Here is a 22,059-nt window from a genome sequence, read left to right on the forward strand (position 1 = left end):
TTATCGCTTTGAAATACAATACCGGAATTGCCAGCACATAAAAGCACCCAGGAGTTTAAATTTAAGTTGAACTTGACCTTCGAAAGTGTCTCAGTGCAGCTTACGGGGTTTTTACAACATAGTAAGATTGAAAGGTCCTTCACGAAGTAAAGATTATCTCTATTCTGCTGTCGGTTGCTATATGCGGACTGCTTCACTATATATTTCCTGCAAAGCCGGTTTATTCACGTGACCATGTTTGTCATACCGCGAATTTACTTGCAGAGGTAAACAACCACAGATCTATTTTGAGATGTTTGGCGGTTTACTTCTGATAATTAAAAGAACATATCACCCAATGCCTATATGACTACGCTGTTGTTTCGAATTCCTAAAGCGACACGCCTAAATGGTGACGCCACACATGAGCCACGACGGGATTTTACGAGAGTTTAGATGCATTCTGCCTATCAAATAGTCCTTCTAAAGTGCTTGTTTGCAACAGTGGTTTGATCAGCATTTTCGATTATTTTTCCTACGCGCCTTGAACTGAAGGTTCTTTTGATCACAAGATAGAAAACCTGGCAGTCTCTTCGTTGGCCAAGGGAACCACAGGATAACTTCGAAAGTCTCTGATGCAAGTGACATCTGGCCGCGGTTGTAAATTTTGCCTTTGGTAAACGAAACCAACACATGCCAATTAGCGCATTCCATTAGAGATGGGTAGATCACCAAGGAAAAGTCTGCCATGTTTTCAAGAAGATATGTTCAGAGATACCAATTGACGCCTTTCGTGCTGAGAACTTACGCGCCTAAAATCAGTTCCAACGATCGTTGTGGCGTCGCCGTTTTTATAGCTGTCTCATCTCGCTTTAATGCTTCATGGGCACCTGTGCAGCCAATGTTCGCGTTGCAAAAGCGAATAGCGGCATACTTGTTGTCGGTATTCAGTCTCTCCGTCTGACTACCAATGGTCGGCTATTTGTAGAATAAACTAATCAAACGCTGCCCAGTGATTCAAAGCCGTACGGAGGTTTTAACTTTTTCGTTTCAGCGACTTGGTTTCTGACACACGGTCACGCACACACATCACCGAAGAACGCGTGGTTCGAAAGCTTCAGTATAGAAACGATCCCAAAAAGCACGACCGCATTAACAGAAGGCAGAAGTAAATGCGAGGGGTCCATGACTTCAGGGGTCTGGACGAGCGTGTCTACGAGACTGTTCCCGCAGGAGCATGTCGCGCAAGCGTGACTCCTAAACGGTGGGCCCTCCTTCCACCGAGCCCATGTGCCAGCGTACCGGCTGTTCTCTAGACTCTCTACATTTTTGCGACGGTTCTTCAGATTCGCAATGAGCCTTCAAAAAGTATCGAGGAGGTTTCAATATGTTATGTGCCCAATGCGACACGACAACTGTCGCCATGTTTCGATTCTGCACATATTTCTTTCTGGGTTGATAACGTTGTTTCCTTTTAGTGTAAAGAGTACGTGCGACCTGTCTGTTACTGCGATTTCTACTTCAAGTAAATATACATGAAAAATACTGACACGTAGTCTTCCAAAACATGATGGGGGCTGAAGTAGTCGGACCTACCGTAATTACCCGATTCTAACGCGCCCCCGATTCTAACGCGCACCCGATTTTCCTGGCGAAAAATCCGAAAAAGCTTGCACCTCCGATTATAACGCGCAAGGGACTTTGTGACCCAGACAAACGAATGCGAGAGAAACGGGCGATTTATTTCCCGAAGTAATCTCACTCATCTCACTCCTCGTCGCTCTCCGCTGGCCACCACATCTCGTCCTCGGTGCCTTCAAGCGCGTTCGCGATGCCACACTTCTGAACGAACGTTCAACCATGGTCGATGGGATCGTGACCCACGCCTCGCACGCCCATCCCGAAAGCTTCTCCAGAGGTGCACGCTGCAGCCGACCGCTCGTTTTGAACGCGTGGGAGCCGCTGCTGCCATTGCTGTTATCAAGCGCGCAAGTGAAACGATTTGACGATTTGTGTGAAAGCCGATAGAAAAGCGTAGGCGCCTAGGCTTGCTGCGTCCGAAAAATTGTTGCTAGAAGCTTTGGCGCCATCTTGAGATGGCGATGGCGATGGGTTGGAGGAAATTTCCGCTGTTTCGGCAGTTTCGGTTTTGTATCCGATTCTAACGCGCATGCGATTTTTCGGCCGATTTTTTCGGAAAAAAAGTGCGCGTTAGAATCGGGTAAATACGGTACCTTTAGAATGGTGCAGTAGTACAATGGTGCAGTACTACCGAGATACAAGCTGGTGTACAAACAAATGTGTCAGCCCAGCACCTCCAGACACTAATGGAAGAAACAAATTCTCCCTACGCATAGGTTCCCATTAAGACCCCCACACAAATGTCGTAAAAATTCTATGTAGAGCTTGTACTTTAGAACGCGCACAATGAAGTACTTGCAGCACATAAACAAGCTTTGCGACAAGGAAGACATTACAATACTCCTACCTCGAATACCGTAAGTTTGGTGAGGTCCTACTAAACTAGTGATGACAAGTTGAAGGCGCCTAGATAAAATTTTTGCGAAATTTTTATAATCTACATTGCAGAGAGATATTGGCCGATAGCCGTCAACCGATTTCAGCTTTTGTTCATCTTGCGTTTTCGGAATTACCGTGGCCGCACCATTTTTTCTTCCCTTTGACCGCGCCATTCTGACGCAGTGGAAGTAATTTGGATTTTGGACTTTTAGTCAGGCTGCATGGAAAAAACTTCGCGTTTTAACCATCTTTCTCTTAAGACAGGGGCTTTGGTTTTTTTGTAACCTTTTAACTGAATAAAGTAAAACCAAATTTGAAAGCACAAGCTTTACATTATTATCCGGACATGTACGTACTAGCCGCTCGTCTGAATCACATTGGGAATGCGCCGCAGAAAGCTGGGCTTATTGCTCGCACTGGCAGGTTAGCCGATGTCGAAAATACTTTACCGTGACCGGCTTGTATACAGTGTTTTAAAGAGTTACGTAAAACGCTTTGCTCTTACCGCGAATTGTAGACTGTTTTTAACCGTAAGTGCAAAGACAGGCTGTTCCTGTTGTTTTAGACGTAGCAATTTCGCAAAAATTCTCATATAACCTGAACGTATTTCGCGCGGTTTGTTTCCACATCCAGGTGGACGTCAGAGATAAGATAGAGACAAGAAATTATTATATTACTACTTAAATACCTATTACGTACCTAGTGATCACTTAAATTATGAAATTATTGCTTATTAATTAAGAAATTAACGCTGATTATTTAGGCTAACATTTTGTTAGCTAGCTTTTTCATTGCGAGGTTTAGGGCACATGCTCGTATTAGAAAGGTGGAGCTATATAACGAGTAAAGCTAGCGCACTTTACTGAAATCACCCACCGGAGCAGTGGTCCGAGACACATGTCCCCAGTGTTCTTCCCAAGTTTCACTGGCGTCTTAGCTCATGTCATGCATATTGTGGAAAACGCCTAATATGAGCTAGAACACTAATTATATGTCCAATGCTGAGCACGAGGTCGCGGGTTCGATTCCCGGCAGCGGCGGCCGCTTTTCCGGCGGAAGCGAAAAGCGACAACGCCGGTATGTTGGAGATTTCGGCGCGCATTAAAGGCCCCCAGGTGGTCAAAATTAATCCGGAGCCCTCCACTGCGGCGCGTGTGTAGCGTCGGTGTGTAGCGTCGGCCAGTTAAAGCTCATAATCAATCAATTATATATTCAAGAGCGAACTGTTGGGATTTTCAAACGCGAGCAAGATGGGGGCTTCCTGTATATCACGAACATAACATCACATAATATAACATAATATAACATAACCGCACCACACACACACACACACACACACACACACACACACACACACACACACACACACACACACACACACACACACACACACGCACACACGCACACACGCACACACACACGCACACACGCGCACACACAGCACACGCACACGCACACACACACACACACACACACGCACACACACACACAGCACACGCACACGCACACACGCCCACACTCACAGGCACACACACAAATTGATACACAAAAACCGACTGCACTCATCCAACTTAAGTCAATATCAAATGAACTCTGCGCAAAAGGAACTTCTTTATGTTTTCGTTTTGTTTCCACAGCGCGACGCGCAGCGTCTTCGCGCATGGGCTGGCTCCTTTTCTATTTTCGCTTCCACCGCTTTAAGCGCGGTTTCTCGGTATTTACATCCAGATATTGCTGGCTGAAAGCGCACTCGAACCGTTTTGCTGGTGCGATAAGCTGTAGCGTCTTCTTTTCGTCTTGAAATCGGCCGCTAAAGAGTGCGACATCCACGGAATCTTCGATGCGGCTTCTTGTCTCTGGGCATTCCTGGCGTGTTTGCAATAGTTACGGAACGCCACGCAGCGTCCCAAAAGAGCGTAAACGGCTTCAAGAGCCGAAAGCGTGGAGATTTCAATAGATTGGCAGTTTCTCAAAGACCGCGTATGGTGCAGCAACCGTTCTAAGGCTTCGTGTGGAGATACCGACTGCGCTCTTTTTTTGTATTTTTTGCTGGCGCTTTTTGGCATTTTCTTCCATTTGCACCCTTTAGAAAAAGGCGAAGAAGGCTGAGACGGTTTCGACAACTTAGAACACTTAAGGTGGAGAAATGTGGGTGGGTTCTTACAGCAACTTACTCTCAAACGCTTTTAGCTATAGCGCCGTGACGACTATATCCGATGTCCTACTCCGGCTTCATGGGACGCTGTAGAACCGAAACCCACACGCTGTCTCTCGGTTCATTGAGCGAGGTACATCTTAGCAGCGGCGTGTAAAAATGCACCGAGTGTACTGCGTCTTCGAAAATACGCCAACGCAGGAAGGGGCCTGGGGCTTAGTTGCCCAGCTGGTAATTTCACCCGGTAATTCCCGGTTTCCGGATCTGTTATTGAAAAGTTTAACTCTTAAGTGATATCGAGGATGAGCTTCATGATTTATTCACACGAACACTTTCCCATTTTCTTGCATCTGTTATTACGTACGATCAAATAAGACATAACAAACACCCTCCAATGCATTTACATTAAGTTTTGACATTTACTGATGATACGCTATATACTATAAAAGTCGAATTCGCCCTACACACTTATGAGGCATGCAACTAACGCCGACTCGAAACTGACGCTTACTATAACCACACTGTCCTCACCCACATATCTCCCTCCGCTGACAGCCCCTCGCTCCCGCACCTCGGCCTCCCCCTCACCACCTAACAATGTCTCATCCTGCCGACACAACCCCCCCGCCCCACTAAACCCCATGCTTCAGCAATGGGAGACCGCGCTGGTCAAATCATCGCCGGGACAACAGCAATCCCTCGTGACTGGAATCCAGCAATGCCTGGAAGCAGCGCGAGCTCGCGGCATCCTGGTATAACGAGGATGAACTCACATCGCTGCTCTCAAACTTACGTCAGTCTATGTTCATTACTACTACTTTGCATTTCGAATCACCACACATCAGATAGCTAGCGTTCTCATCATTTCTTGAAACCTTCTGCACACGTCGTGTGCCATTACCTCCTACGCTTTCTACTTTCTTTTTGTTGTTTTTCAAATCATTCGTAATCTTCAGAATACAGCCTGAACTAGGGCTGCTCGAATCACCACCATGATACTAAATAATGTTTGCTCTCTCTCTCTCTCTCTCTCTCTCTCTCTCTCTCTCTCTCTCTCTCTCTCTCTCTCTCTCTCTCTCTCTTCCCATCCCCCTCAAAAACACTGACGCAGTCATTTTACCACTGAACTGCGCTTGCGGCACTATGACTGGCCCATTCGTCAGGCTGATCTGTCCCCGCAACACAGTTCAGAAGACCGTCAAAATCTTGTCACCGTCTTTTATGTCTTCAAATCTGAACTTTACAGCTTTTGCTGGTAAGTTTGGCTGGTAAGTGTTTTCTTAATTTTGCTTAACATGCTAGGCCATGTCACGCAGAATAAATACTTGTACGGCATTCTACGCGATTTGGATTGTTCGCAGTCATGAGCTAAGCGGACAGGTTGGCACGCGTTGTGCGACTGTGGCTAGCCTGCATTGTTAATTGCGGTGCTTACTCTACATCGAGCACTTCCTACAGGCCTGACTCCCGAATGTTGTTTCAACACTAAAAATATGAATGGATATACTGCTTTGAATAGGTCTGGAAATTGTAGCGTAGTCAGCATTAGACTCATACTTAAAAAAACACCAATGTAGCCTCAATTAACTAAAAACGTATGTCCACTGAATGTGCAGATAACTTGAGTGGAGTTTGCTAGCAGTAGCACTTATATTAACTACCACTCGATATGCACTGGCGAGGTGCAGTGAGGTCATAGAAAAGCCAGAAGACTGGTTTAATGCCCCTGTAATAGTTCATTTGGTAGAAAACTACTTTGGTAGAAAGCAACTTAGCGTTATCTTGCTTTATCGGTGATGCATACGTTACAAGTGGTCTTCATATTTAAAAGAAAAAGATTGGTTCCCGGCACAGCAATTTTATTTTAACACGGAAAGCTAAACTTCAGACGGAGCAACAACTATATACATGCTTGGTTTTGCTAATTATGATTAGGAATTTCTTTTGTTCACAGTGTGCCCAGAACGTAGATTTTTCAGGTTCTCAGGTCATATATATATATATATATATATATATATATATATATATATATATATATATATATATATATATATATATATATATATATATATATAAATATATATATATATATATATAAATATATATATATATCAGGGTGTCGAACCGGAACCGAACCGAACCGAAAACCGGAACTGAACCGGTATTTTTGCCGGAACTGAACCCGAACCCGAACCGTTATTTTTTGATCACGCTGAACCCGAACCGGAACTGAACCGAAAAAAGAAATAACGGTTACCGGTTCATGCCGAAACGGTTCGACCCTCTGTTGTTGACATTGCACAGTCAATGCAATTCAGGCTTTTTATTTCTTTCACGCACCATCAACTTCGTACCTGCTCGCTCACTTCCCCCTCCAGACAATTGAACACTATCACGCTCTATGTAACAACAAGGGAAATGAATGAGCACCAATGTAGCAATGGTCTGTTGCTGCTGGAAGCGCGAGCGTAGTGGAAGCTGACCAAAGGAAATGTCATTCTCCGCAGCTTGCAGGGGATATAAAACGATTTTGCCCTTCCCTAGCTGCAACTTTAATGGCTGCAGGAGTGCTCCAGTGTGCAGCAGCGAAAGCCCGATGTGTGCAAACCTTTTCCATTTCATAATTTCTTTAAAAGGTCCGACACCTGCAAATTGTAATATTTGACAAATTTGACCGCAGGAGCTGCTCAGTGGCTAAACCGCTTGATGCTGACCAAAAGTGGCTTCGATGTCCCTTACCCACGACCATTTTTGAGGACAGTACCGTGGACAAGCTCCGTTTTTTACAAGTACAAATAACAACAGATATGTCAGGGAAAACTGTTAAGGTGCGCACTTAATCTCTTGGCAAGAAACTGCAGTCCTCGACCTTGTCTTGGAAGCAGCAACAGTAATAAAGCAGATGACACGTGCAGAAAGGACGGCCGGTACCTCACACTGTCCCATTCGCCGAGCGATCATCTTTTCTGCTTGTTCTGCAGTTTTTTCTCTTTCAGATCTGGTTTTTTTTCGAAGGTGCACTTGTACTGACTGCCCAACTCGCTACATTACTTCTACTGCTACTCGATCCGGAGGGGAGTACTGATTTGATTTGATTGTGGGGTTTAACGCGCCGACCCAGCACAGGCGATGAGGCGCGCCGTAGTGGAGGGCTTCGAATTAATTTTGACCACCTGGGGATCTTTAACATGCGCCGAAATTTTGTACACACGGGCGTTTTTGCTTTTCGCCTCCATCAGAAAAGCGGCCGCTTCGGCCGGGAATCGAACCCGCGACCTCGCGCTCAGCAGTGCCTTAGCCACTGAGCCACCGAGGCAGGTCAGAGGGGAGTACTGCTGTGGACGAATTAAAGAGCGCCTACCCAAAAAAGTTCTTCTCATGCTCCGCGCGTAAAATTTCCCTTTCATTTTGTAACAGCATAATCTGTTATAAGATTACGCAATGTAGCACACGGAATGATGGCCGGGGGTCAGGCGGTACGATGACATACTGATTGTAATGCACACACATCCAGTATAGCTTTCGCAAAAGGAATTGCAGTGGTCAGAGCAATAATGCAGTGACTGAGCGTTAACTAAAGCTTACTTTTAACAAAAGTGTGGCTAACACATTCGATAGGGTGACAGCTAAGAAATTATTCAGGGTGACCAAATGATCTAATTCATTGGTAGTATTTATGTGCCTGTAGTAGGGTTTTTCTGTTTTGTTACAAATATAAAAAAAATGTGCGCCATTGGTATTAAGCGCTGATATTTCAACACGCCAGTACGCAGACCTAAATTTAAGGCTTCAAGGTAAGCGTGATAGGCGATTCCATAGCGACGATTGCGATTTCACCAAAAAATGAAAGGGCAGAATATATATCCCACCGTCATATCTCTTGGCGGTGGCTTTATGAATAGTCGCTAGGACAACATAAAGTCTGGACGAGAAAGTAGGTAGTAAATCGTCACCACTCCATCTGTTTTTCTAATATCTCGTGATTTTTTAAAGTTTGCTTTGCAATTGCGCCACTGCCCTTGGGGAACAGCAGCATTTTGAATTTTTGTTTGTGTTTTGACTTTACTGTCGCTTTAAACTACTAAATGTTTTTTTTTCTAATTTCAGTGACAATTCAAATCATCGAACCGGTTCGCGAACCGGTTCAAGCTCCCGAACCGGTTCGCGAACCGGTTCGGCACGTGATTTTGTCGAACCGGAACTGAACCGGAACGAAATTATTTCACCCGAACCCGAACCGTAACCGAACCGGTATTTTTTTCGGTTCGACACCCTGATATATATATATATATATATATATATATATGTACGTTCAGAACACCGTTGACGGAAGAACTATGATCGTGTAAGCTACTGCTTGTGACAACACTGATACCTGAAACCGGCACTGCTCAGTGTCGGGAACTTCCGTGGGGGAGATGATTTTTATCCTGCGGCGCCATTGTTAATTAGGCCGTTTCAATTTTCAGATAGAATCTCGCATACCATTTATTTCCGAAACTTTTCCACCCATGATAGTGTCTTCCTGTAGCGTACAAATACTCCTCAGTAGGTTTACCATCATGAGTTGCGGTCTCCTGCTAAAAGAGAAGTTCAAGATGACAAGCAGGGGATTTTTTTTAGGTAGCAAAAAAATCCCATTTAGATTCAAATAAAATGAATAAGTTCAATTCAACAAATTGATGGGAATAAGAAAGCAACGTAAGATGTACCAAGAAGTTCTCTTTTCGAGGTTAGCAAAATAAAACCCCAGAAGTTTTCGCGTTCTTTGGAACACATTTTTAATGAACTGCGACGTTGCCTAACATAAATAACATCGCCCCCACTTTCATTCATTCATGCGTTGGGCCACGCAGTTATAATGCAGCATCAAAGTCGCTGCTTGTCGACAAAGGGGGCGCTGAACAAGTAAGCAGCGCCGGCCGTAACGTCCCCGCCTCTCGATAAGATCTCCACTTCTTACACGCGTGCTCTAGATTACAAAAGGGGAAAATTGGCCCAGCATTAACTTTATCTCGTTGCCAAATCTCTACCCAACCCGACAACAACAAGAAAATCCGTCGTTTAGAAAAAAGAATGCGTGCCGAAAAAACAAGAAAAAAAAGAACGCCTAGTCGTCCTACTGAGTCAGAAGCCAAATGACGCCTTGGATTTTTTCCCAAAATTCAATTTCCGGTCGAGTTGCGGGTCCTCAACCGACCTGACGGAGACGGAAAAAAATTGAATTTTCCGGCAGGTCTCGGCCCAAATCTCGACGTTATTTTGTTCTTTGTCAAAGACGCTAGAACATAGATTACGCAGACGTGAGTGTGCCACGTAGCAGGGATCAGAAAGCAGGGAGCTTCGAACGGGGCTTAAATACCCACGATGACGACGCCGCCGGATGTCCCAGCCCGGCATTAGGCGAATTGCGTTTCATCGACCCAACGTGTACGCGGCCAGAAAATTGCTTGGCTCCAGAGGACGCGCACCACTCTGTAGACAGGGCGTGGGGCAATGCCCGCTCCGGTCCTCTAAGCTGCGCGAACGCGAAATACACTCACCAGTGCGACGCTATACTGCCCTCTCTCAAGAGAACTCGCAGTCGTGCTGCGATACGCGTGTGGGCTCATTTTGAATGGTCAGCGTTTTCCAGTTTGACATTATTTCTGTCGAGTAAACAGTACATCAAACGTTAAAGGCGTACACATTTTGAGATTGAGTTCAGGGAGATGAGAAATTAGTAGATGCGAAGGATATATTTCATCCCTGAGGTAAACGGTGGCCACCATGAGGGGTTTCTAATTTATCTCATTTTCTTTCAAGTCAGCATGTATGTTATGAACAGCAGTAGCTAATTTCTGCGGACATTCCGACGGCGTGAGCGCGTCCAGAGAACGGCGGCATCTATCGTGCGCCACTTTCAAATTGCGATATATGCATTTTAACGTAGTGTGTCTAATAAACTGTTTTTCTGCTACTGAGTGTCTCCGCTGGCAAGGGAAGCGCAACATGTTTTAGGGTAGCTGTAGTAAAATGAAGGTTACGAAACTTTTACGTAATCGCCTGCAAGTCCCCTTTCATAGCGCCCCCGCCCCGCTCCTAGCCGCCCCCCAAGGCCACCGACTATAGCAGCGTCAGTAGCACGATTACGAGGATATAGTAAGAGTGTGAGCCAGCGGTCGCTCAAAAGCTAGATTTAAATGCTACGTTCCTCTCAATTCTGTCATACATGAAACCCCCGTGAAAACAAAATTGATTTCTTCAGAATCTGGCTTTGTTAGAAGTGTTTCATGGTCCTCACTCCGGAGCATTGAGAGAAAATAATATTCTCTTTAGCAACGTATCGCTTATAACGAAGCCAGCTGCCCGTCCCGAGATCTTCGTTATAACAATGGCTGGTACTTCCAAGCCGACAGCCTCTCGTGCCTTGATTTATGGTTGTCGCTTTCTGCCCATGCTTGGCGCGCCTCAGTTGTAGAAATTTCTCAACCAATAGATGCCCTATAATTACGCCTAAGTTAAAGGTCTAAAAGTTGTAGACGTTGGGGAAAAGTTGCCGAAATTTCAAAATTGGCGCCTACGAATTCTCCATACAATCACTTGATGAGCCCCGGGGTGGCTCGGTTGGCACGTCGCGAGGCGCGGTTTGGAACGATGAACTGGAACACCCAGGCTGATTGAGTGAAATGGGCGTGGTCTTTCGTCAGGCCAACGGAACGTGCATTTCCATGATTAACACGTACGTATCTTACCAACTCTGTTATACGTTCATGTTTGCTTGAAACGCGCACGAGATGCTACTTTTGTCGGAGGATGACGGCGTGTACGAACTCGCTCACTTCACTTCATTTGTCCCCCCTATACACCCCTACCCCTCCCTTACGAACTAAATAACCGATTTCTCCACGAGTGCCTGTGGTTCTAACAAATATTTGTCGTCGCTGTTGTTTGGTACGATAATGTTCCGGTAAAATAAAATTGCCCTTGTAAAATAAAGCTTAACACAAGTTCCTCATTACGACAAAAATATCACTGTAGTGCTGCATTTGGACATCAGAAATTTATTCTGCCTTAAATCACCCACCACAAGGACTTGCCTGCATGGAACAAGTTTTGGCTGTGCACGTTGAATAGAATTGGGTAAAAACGTCCCCGGCTTCCTGCGTGTGCGCGTGCGTGCGTGCGTGCATCTTTTTGTGGTACCATGCAAGGTGAAACTTTTCTCCGTGTCGGATCATGCAAGCTAAACGAAGGAGCGGTTGGCGTTTCTTTTCAGTCGCAACCCGGTATTAGCTTTTACTTTCATGATCTGTACGTTTCCTATACCACGGTGACTGGTCAAGTACACAAATCGCTTGTCGGTAAGCCTTCCAAGGTTGCACGCTTCACAAATTCCTTGTAAACACAAGTCTTTAAAATGGTCATCAAAACGCTGCCCCAGGCACTTCCTTTACAAAATATCGCGATCTGTATTCTTGCGAGTTTTCTTTTATTCTTTCGTATCGTAATTAAAATTTTAAACGGATGCTAATAGCAGTTTTATGCATCTCTACTTGTGAAAGCCAAATTTATTATTTGTTTTCACACTGGTGAACGCAAAGTAGAATGAAGTGTCCCATCACGTTCAGCGTGAATCCGCATACAGTGGCTGTAAATTTGGCACAGGTCAGCACCCATGCTCTGTCCAACCTCCAGCTTCATTTGGTGGCGCGCGGAAGCATCTGACTACCCAGAATTTGGTTAGCCTTCATTTTCGTCATTCCTGATCGCGTAAGGTCTGGTCGTCGAACAAGCAGTGAAGGTTAGCTTTACGAAAAGTGCCACGAAGGTTAACTCGTTACGTGTTTGAATGCGTTAAGATGAATTAAGACAAAAAGGATGGCAGCTTTATATGTAAGCATCGGAAACAAGACGGGGTACAACTGGCGTCTTGTGTGAGGGATGACGAAGCGTGTCTCGTGGCGAGGGAGGACCGTCCTGGAGGCGCTAGTGTGTCGACCGCGACGCCGTATGATTGTGCAACGCCTGAAGGAGGCGTCTGATCGTTCTTGATCACACACCAGCAATAGTACTCTTCTCTCCGGACCAACAGCCTAGCAAGGAGGACACGATGCGACGTAAACTTTCACCGAAAGGAGGTAATTCCTTGGAGCATTTGTGTGCAGTGTTGTTATAGCTTGTTTTGCCATTTCGTTCGTTTGCATATTGTCAATGTAACCAAACATTTACCTTGGGGTTATTACGTGCATTTTTCTTTATTACAATTGTGCATGCTCGTAAATGGTTTATCCGTGTTACGATGATGTCACAATGTACTTGGAGGAAAGACATGGTTCTATGCTTCACAAGGAGGAGGTGGTTATGTGTCGGAGAAAAGGTTCAGAACCTGCGGTTAACGCCGATATAGCGTGCGAGCAGAAACAATAAGAGAAGCGTAGCTTTCGCGGCGCATGCAAACTCTGCAAATGACCCATTCCTTGACGGTTGGGATACCTTGACATCAGTACGCCATTCGTGCACTTCTCAGATCACAACAGTACAGCAGCAGATTTCCATAGTTGGTCTGACGCCGGCCGTTCCCGTGGTTCAGACTGCGAGGTTCTCAATTTCCCCGTCTATGTCACTTCCTTCAGTCGACGGCTTCGTCATCTTTGTTTCAGCATTTGTCTGCAAAACGGATGACCCATGCAATCACTCGGACTACTTTGTTTTTGCTAAGGAAAAATCTCTGAAAGCGGCTCTTCTTAGGCTTGCGGACCCCATTCAGCGATTCCAGTTTCAGTAAGCGCCACTTCAGTACGGACCATGCAAATCAATATTCTCGCCCCTCTGGCTAAGACTTTGGGTAACAGTGCGGGTTTCAGGGCGTCAGTTCTCGTAACCGACGGCAAATTTCTTGTCCTGCAGCAGCCTTTCGTCCAAGGGGGCCAGGATCTAGTAGCGCTAAGGGGACAGCGATTCCTGTGTTAGAGCGGCCTCTTTACTGCTTACTCGCCAACGCGTTCCGCGGCGTCGTTTCCAACCCCGCCTGCATATCCCGTGCGTCGGTCCATTGTCCTGTCGATGTTTTTAGAGTATCTTAAATCAAAGCGCAGACGATTGATGTATGATGGCAGAGCGGGCCTTCTCAGGAGAGCTTCGCTAAACGAGCGAGAGCTTCTCAGCAATCCATGAATACTGTGCTGTGGCTGACTATGCTCGCAAAGCCATAGGGGTCTTGCATGCCAACTACGGCCAAGTGTATCGATTCAAGCACGAGGCGACTTGTTCTGAGTGGCTCACCAGCATACTCGAGGAGGCGCAAAACAGTCGGGACTGCTCACAAAGAGAATTGTGGCTCGCTGCGTCTCCCCGCTCTGCGCGACCCCGGCGAAGACCGCCTACTCCTCTGGGTCCCTGTGTGCTGCGAGCGTACCTCTATCTGGGCTGTGAAGTAGTATCTTGGGATTTCGAATAATCAGCACGTCTTCCGAATGCTGTATATGCTCTTCAGAAGCGAGGCCGGTTCCGCATATTGGCACAATCTCTTGAATTTAAAGATTGGTTTCTTGTTCCATTTGGGGCTCTGGCTCATTCTCAACGCTGCTACAGGCGGAAGATGGCCATAAAAGACAACGACCTCTCGTCCTCGTGATCTGCATAGGATTCATTCCCGCGTTTGGCAAAGTCTCAGAGGATTCTTGGGGGACGTTTCGTCAACCTGCCTTCCGGAACCGAGAGGAAAAGGCAGGGAGAAGAACGACACAGAAGGATAGCTCTGGCTGGGGCCAATCAGCGACAAGGGCCATTTTACAAAGCCCACCCTGAAAGTTTTACCGCCACTGCGGCTGTACTTCACCGTATTAGAGAACAACGCAGCGTATGATTGGTGGTGACCTACCAACGCAAGCCGGTTTTACAAGAGTGAACCTTCGAATACTTTCATTACGGCCGTTCGGAGAGGGCAGCAAATATTCAGTGAAGGTCCTGGGCGGGCGGTCTAAGTTACTGGCCATGTACGGATGACGCACATCGGCGCATATCGATTGACTGTGGCTACTTAATAAGGCGTACAAACATTTCCCGCTGACAGCTAGTCCTCCTAAGTTAGGCCACTGGTTTTCTGGGTGTACGCATCACGTAACTTATCATCATTGCCTTCCAAGGCACTGAATACGTAATAATGCGTGGCGGTCAACAGGTACGAGCAGCGTTTGCAATTAGGCAAGTCCGGCAGTATTTTTGTCGGATATTTGAAGTTCAGAAGTTGGGGTGCTAGAGCACCAGCACTCGAAGACATGGTGCGGCACAGCGGAGATGTCAATGGTTGATATTTATCTCTATAATTACTATATGCAACCACCACAGTTCACAAGTGACGCAGGTGACAAAATAGGGCCGGTCACGGGAGCATTGGCCATGCCAGGCGCGGGTCGCTGACTTTGTCTCACCATAGGTGTTCACATGAATACCACCAAGATAAACGCGTGTAGGCGCCGCCCTTCCCGCAACCGGAACGAACCATAAGTCCCATTACATCGGAACATAACATCAGTATTTATTTCTTCAAGCCACAAGATTGGCTACATACAAGACTAATTTTGCTCAGACTACAACGGGCTACAACACACTGTCATCTATATTCTGAATAATAGCTTTAGGTATTAGGTATAGGCGATTATTTGTGTATTCCTTTGGCGTAATTTAGTCGTTAGGGCGGCTCTGCTGCTGAGCACGAGATAGCAAGGCTTGGCTTCCAGTGGCGACAGCTGCATTTAAAAATACTAATAAAAAGCACCGGTGCACACAGTGTTTCTTTTTCTTTCCTTTTTTGTTGCCAGTACAAAAATTACCCTAATTTATCTCAAGCTATTAATAAGGGTGCCGTATCAGCCCAAGTGTCGCTGTGGAGTGCTTAAGTGGTAAATTTGAATTTTAAATTTATGTTTAAATATTCTCAAAGCGACCTCGGGTATTTAAAGCGAGAACGAAAATAGACTTCTATGTCTCGCAAAACTCACATACTAAGATATTTAGAAGGAAGCGCAGTGAATATTTGACGATTACATCTTCAGTTTTCTCAAGCCATTAGGCCTAGCGTACAGGCGCCCGGCTGCCAGTACAGACTTTCTCTAATCGGCAGCCAGGGTTACGTGAGCCGTAAAAAGCGAGGAAGCAATATATTGCCTGGTAGCTGCAAGCAGTTGCCGACGTGCCGAGCAAACCTAATTCGTCCCCCGGGGACACGCCAGACGATGTATTCCGGCTGGTAAAAGAATGGGGGGCAGGCCGTTGCCAATAAAGGGTTCGGTGGAAGCGAGGGCGGTTTGTTTCGACAGCGTGCGAACAATGGCTAAAAGTAGCGGGTAGACATTTTACGATCTGTACTTCGGGACAGAATGCGACATACAAAATTTATCTCGCCCGATACTGCCAACTTTGGTCAAGGGCAGCAATGTGTGGTTGCGTGCTGAGATGCTGGCGTTGCTCGATTTAGTTCGGTCAGTAGCAAGGTGCACTTTAAGTACAGAAGTTGGTGATGGAAAGTTTTCCGATGCTGGCGTGCGCGTCGTTGATGTCCCGTGGAAACGTTTTTGGGTACCGAAGTCAGGTGCGGATTTGTGGGTGTGGTCAAGGGGGAAGAGGGGGCGGTCTAAATCATTTTTAGGGATTATAGTGATGACGGTGATAATTATGAGATCACACTAGGTTATATTAATATTTTTAATAACACATAATTAATAGGCATACTAATAATGTATGCTCATTTGCACGCCCCGAAACAGGCAATAGAGCCTTATGGGCTCCGAACATAGTAATTTCTTGGTTCGTATTGCTGGCTTAGGCACAAGGGTGCTTTGGAAGGTACTAGGTTATATTAATATTTTTATTAACACATAAATAATAACCATAGTAATAATTTATGCTCATTTTCACACCCCGAAACAGGCAACAGAGCCTCATGGGCGTGCAAACATAGTAATTTCTTGGTTCATATTGCTGACTTAGGCACTCGGGGGTTTGGGAATCTCCCTTGAAATCCGCCACTCACCCAAGTTAGCCAACGTGAGCAGGAAAATACAAAAAAAAAGATGGTTTAAAATAACAAATAATACAAACTCGAAGTTATGGCGTCGCTCCTACATAACTATAATGCGGCGTCCTTACATTTGAAAATGTAGTCGAACTATGCAATCAATTCACAACTAAAATCAGGTGAAGTTCTTAGTGCCAGCTACGAACAATTTATACGCAGGATCTATTTATACGCATGATGTGCAGGTATTTGCACAAATGCAAGCACAGCGAGAGCTATCTTTATCATGCAATTACCTCATCAGATAAAATTTCATTCTGAACTCGCTGCAGTCATCAGGAAATGAAACCGAAAATTCTGGCGTTGCTTTAAAAGTAAAGCTGTGAACATCGCTTTCCGTGCTATTTTCCGTGTCTGTCTTCGAAGACGGAATGACCGACCCGAAGAATTGCGAGGGTACCTGATGATGGAGTATATGCGAAAGCATTAGTGTCCGATTGCCGAACGTGTGTTTTTATTATCATCATTTTAAATATTTTCCCTTCGAGTCTTTTTCCCCCCTTACCATCTAGACAGCCTTGCCCAATCGCCTTTGTTAGAGAGACAGGGTGACAGGGTGAGAGTGACAGGGTGACAAAGAGAGACAGGGTGAGAATGAGTGAGTGAGAGAGAGAGAGAGAGAGAGAGAGAGAGAGAGAGAGAGAGAGAGAGAGAGAGAGAGAGAGAGAAGAATTAACGTTTACCAGGGGCAGTATTAGTATAATGTGGTGTGAATAGCGTGCAGCGGTGTGGGATGTGGAAATGTGTTTGGTTGGAGGGGGACATGTTCTTTCGTTAATTTTTCTGCCGGTGGCGGGAATTGATTGATTGATTGATTGATTGATTGATTGATTGATTGATTGATTGATTGATTGATTGATTGATTGATTGATTGATTGATTGATTGATTGATTGATTGATTGATTGATTGTAGGGTTCAACGCGCTGACGCAACGCAGGCGATGAGGCGCGCCATAGTGGAGGGCTCCGGATTAATTTTGACCACCTGGGGATCTTTAACGTGCGTCGAAACCTCGTACACACGGGCGTTTTTGCTTTTCGCCTCCATCACAAAAGCGGCCGCCGCGGCCGGGAATCGAACCCGTGACCTCGTGCTCAGCAGCACAACACCTTGGCCACTGAGCCACCATGGCGGGTACCGGCCGGTGGCGGGAAGGTGCGTCGTGTGAGCTTGTAGTGTTGGGTGATGTCGTTGTATGGAGTGAGTGAGTGTCTGGTCCTCTCGTCGTCCTCTTCCAGTGCTCGGCGAGCAAGATCTCGGGCGTGAGCGTGAGCCGCTGCATTGCCTCGAAGGGATGAGTGGGCAGGCATCCAAATAGTTTTGATTTTTCTTTCAGGAGGGTTTAGGTTTATGACGCGTAGTGCTTTCGTGGAAATCCTTCCGGCTATTTGCTTTCGACACGCCGCTTGCGAGTCTGTGATAATGATCTTGGCTTGGGTCTGGGCTCAGGTTAATGCGAGGGTCGCTTCTTCCGCTTCCAGGATGGTAGCCTGGCGAAGGGTGATACCAGTAATAAGACCAGTGGGGGTGGCGACAACCGCTGTTTTCATACTTGCACGTGTGTAGACCGCTGCGTCTGTGAATACTGCTGTGTTTGAGTGACAGTACAGCCTTTCAAGGGTTTGTGACCTGGCGGTTCTTCTGGCTTCATGGTGCTGAGGGGTCATATTACTTGGCAAAGGGGCAATTTTTAGCTTCGATCTAATTTCCAGTGGTATGTCCTCGGCAGTCTCCATTTTCATTAGAGGGGCGTATCCCAGGTTCATAAGTACTTGCCGGCCTGTCGTGGTAGTGCTTAGTCGCGCTTCTGGGCGTCCAGGTGCACCATGGTTTCTAAGCCATTGGGCCATGAATTATTAAGTCCCATAGGAACGTGATTAGATTAGTTCCCCTTAACCTTCCGCAGCCGTAACACTGAACCTTGCAACGTGCCAAGCAACGTCAAACTCAGCGTAAGTTAATCTGCGAGCTGGCGGTTGACAGCGTTGAGATCAAAGCGGAATGTTATTAGTCATAACGTCCCGATGGTCCATAACAGTGTGCTCACTGCTAACGCGCTCGCCGGCGAGATGGCCAACGAGCGCGGGCCTTGTTGGGTCCCTTTTGGGTCCACTTTGTGTCCGCATTGTGCGATCGCATATTTCAGTGAATTCCGCATGAGGACGCTACTAATGGCTGTCTGGCGCATATCCGCGTTCACATCGCCAAGCAAAGAGGGCATTTAGAGAAACCGTACTTTTATTGCTCGCCTTATTCGTACTGCCGTAATTAGTTTGCTCTTATTGCTCATGTAGGTGTCACTACATGTATTTAACTCGCGTTTTCAGGTCTAAGGCCATACAGCATTCCGGAGGCCCTGAATTCGATTGCCATCCAGACAAAAAGAACTAACCTTAACTTTTTTTTTCAACTTACGACGCTGGCGGGTTTGGGACCTATTGAGCCAACTAATGTTGTCGCATTAAAAAAAAAATTGGCGCCGCTTGCACTAGTGGTGCAGGGCTGGAGAGGCAGCAGAGCTGGCGGCCCCTCTCCCTTCGTAGGAGACCGGGCTGTTGCACCTGACATAGACTTTTGAACTTGCCGCTGAACGCTGTCCATGACTTCAGCCCCGAATCGTTTTGTCCGAAGCGTCTATCTGAAAGTGGACAACGTTAGCGCTCACTAAAACCCAACGTAATTCGCTTCGCGAACTCGGCGTCTGTAGCGCGAGCTGTCCTGCGCTTCCCACTTGAAGCGCGAACGCGCGTGAATAGTTTTCCTGTTTGTTACGAGCTCCTCACGCGGCGCAAGCCCCCGCGAAAGCCTGGACGACGCCGTGCCACCAGAACAAGCTCGAGCTTGAACATCTCTGCCGTGAAGAGCGGTTCGGAGCGGCTCAGTTGCGGCAGTGAGGCCTATGCGAGCGAGCGAGAGAACGAACGAATGAACGAGTGAACGGGCGAGTTAACGAACGAACGAACGAGCAAACGAACGCTCACGTGAAATCCAACGCCAACGCTACGGATAACACAAAGGAATAATGATGTGTGCCTGCAATGCGATGATAGCTGAATTGAATATAGGCCGGTTTCAGAACGCGAGGGACCCATGTTCAATTCACAGCAGCGGAAGCGCTTTTTCTATATTAATTTGGAGGTTTTCGGTTCGCGTTGGAGAACTTACGGCCGGTGTAAACAGCTCCGCTATTCAGCCAGTGAAGTGCACCAGCCTTTTGTGCATCACTCCACCTCCCGATAGCCAATCACGGAGCTCTATTCCTGCTGGCGGAGGAGAGTCGGGATTCCTCTCCTCAGAACCTTATGAAGAACGACATGAGGTGAGTTGCGGAATGACCCCATAGCCCTTTACGGCTTGCTATTTCGCCCCTCCTCCCTTCCGCCATCCTTCTCGTTTCGGTTAGGAGCATGCAGGTTACATTTCAGTGTCCGTACTGAAGGATAGGGGTTGTTGGGACGCCTAAACTCAAGACTAGAGCAGAATGACGCTAGGGAGGAGAGAGATGGCCGTCACAATATGATTGGCTGATCGACTTGTTGCGATTCTGCCATCTAATACCGGTCAGCTTCGCTAGCAGTTCATGACAGGTTAGTATGCAATATTCCCCAGGGACGCCGTATATGCGCATGTACCAGCTACGCTAATTAGGTGCGGTAGAAGCCCTTCCTATTTCCAACAAGGCCATCGCTTTTCAGCCTCAACCTAATTTTTATGATTTGCGTGCGTATGGTGTATATTTTTTGTGCGCGTTTGATTGATCCGTGGCTTCCCATGAGTGCCCGGACCCGCACCACCACCACTTGTCTGCGCCGGATGGAAACACCGCGCTCATCGAGGTGTCTCCTTGCACACACAACACACATCTCCTTGGTCTGCACCCTCCTCTCCGAAAGCGCACGTGACAGTTTTCCTTCGGTGACCTTGCGTGAACGCTGCGAGACATACTGCTTTTTGTAGACCCCTTACAATTGACTATTAAGGCACATTCGCTGTAAAGGGTGAGTCATGGTACATGTAAAGAGAGAAAACAAAAGACCGCTTATATCCTTATTTTGGTCTTTCTGCCCCAAGCATCCACCAAAAAAATGTGATTTCCTTTATATTCTTACCCAGTTCGAAGACTATACACGTTATGAAGCCATTTAGAATCATATCTTCAAGGCGGAGCGGCAACCGCGAAACAAGCACGCTCTTAACTCTGGAAAAAACCAAGATTAACCTTCGATTTATACACGTACAACCAAAAGCGTCCAGTAACAGTAGAACAAGGAAGACATAAAATGGAATTGGGCGCAATAAGCTCGCAACGCACACGTGTCGAGCGCTCGAGGTCCCTTAACAGGCCGCCGGCAAAGCCATGGCCACTAGCAAGGCACCCCATTACGAATGCGAAGTACTTACACAACCACCGGCCTCTCCATGTAACGTTCTACGTTTTCAGGCGAATGCTATTTTTTTGCCTACATACTAATGTGTATGCTGTTCCCACTGAAATGCCACGGCCAATGTATTCATACACTGAAAGAGAGATGTATGTATGTATGTATGTACGTATGTACGTATGTATGTATGTATGTATGTATGTATGTATGTATGTATGTATGTATGTATGTATGTATGTATGTAGAGAGAGATAAAGCTTTAATGAATACTGGTATTTATGTATGTAGGTATATAAAGAGAGAGAGTGTGTGTGTGTGTGTGTGTGTGTGTGTGTGTAGTTTTAAGGCTGGCAAAGCAATAAAGACGTCATCGCTTTAGCGTTATCGATTCACTGAAGCTTCAACTGTGTCTGTAATAGACGGTAGCGTTTGTCCACCGAATAATAAACAAATACTCCAGTGTTAGCGCTATAGACTGCTCCCTTTCGCTTTTCTTTTATTACGGTAGAGTCAGAACTAAAAAGCGCAGCTTACCTCCCAATATAGATCTGCGCTTGTTCTTCGAACATGTGAGAAAGGTATGCGAAGCGGTATTTGCTCGTCCCACGACTAATCACCAAGAGGAAATGAATAAGCAAACAAGCACTGTGGGCATTCCAGGCTTTCAGCGCGCACGCGTTCATAGCGAGCCAACGCCAAGCATGACACTATCGAACGGCAGGCGTTACTCACCAGTGAGAGGCGTGTTTTGCGAGACAAAATTCCGGACCTATGCGGCGCTGAGGCCAGCGGCGGTCAGTGGGAGTCCGATACGTGACCGGCAGAGTAGCTTCGCTCTGGCCTCAACCAGGATGAAACGACGGGAGGAGAGGACACATAGCGGCTGGTGCTGCGTATTCTACCGCCGCTGTAGTACCCGGTCATCCTGAGTAGGTAGTTTCCTGCGAAAAGTAGAGAAAAGTTG

General features: G+C 46.5%; 1 protein-coding gene across 4 annotated transcripts in view; it reads right to left on the bottom strand.

The window, feature by feature from the left end:
• The window catches only part of LOC144169444 (calcitonin gene-related peptide type 1 receptor-like), a 99,750-nt gene that overhangs the window by 69,529 nt on the left and 8,162 nt on the right, over positions 1-22,059 (bottom strand). For all 4 annotated transcript variants that reach the window (XM_077698605.1, XM_077698603.1, XM_077698606.1 and 1 more), the window contains exon 2: positions 21,828-22,036. The gene's annotated coding sequence lies outside the window, so the exon portion shown is untranslated. The remainder of the gene's footprint in view (positions 1-21,827; positions 22,037-22,059) is intronic.

This window comes from Haemaphysalis longicornis, unplaced genomic scaffold, assembly GCF_048455015.1.
Source record: "Haemaphysalis longicornis isolate Haplotype H1 unplaced genomic scaffold, Haemaphysalis longicornis Haplotype H1 scaffold_2, whole genome shotgun sequence".
Taxonomy (NCBI): Eukaryota; Metazoa; Arthropoda; class Arachnida; order Ixodida; family Ixodidae; genus Haemaphysalis; species Haemaphysalis longicornis.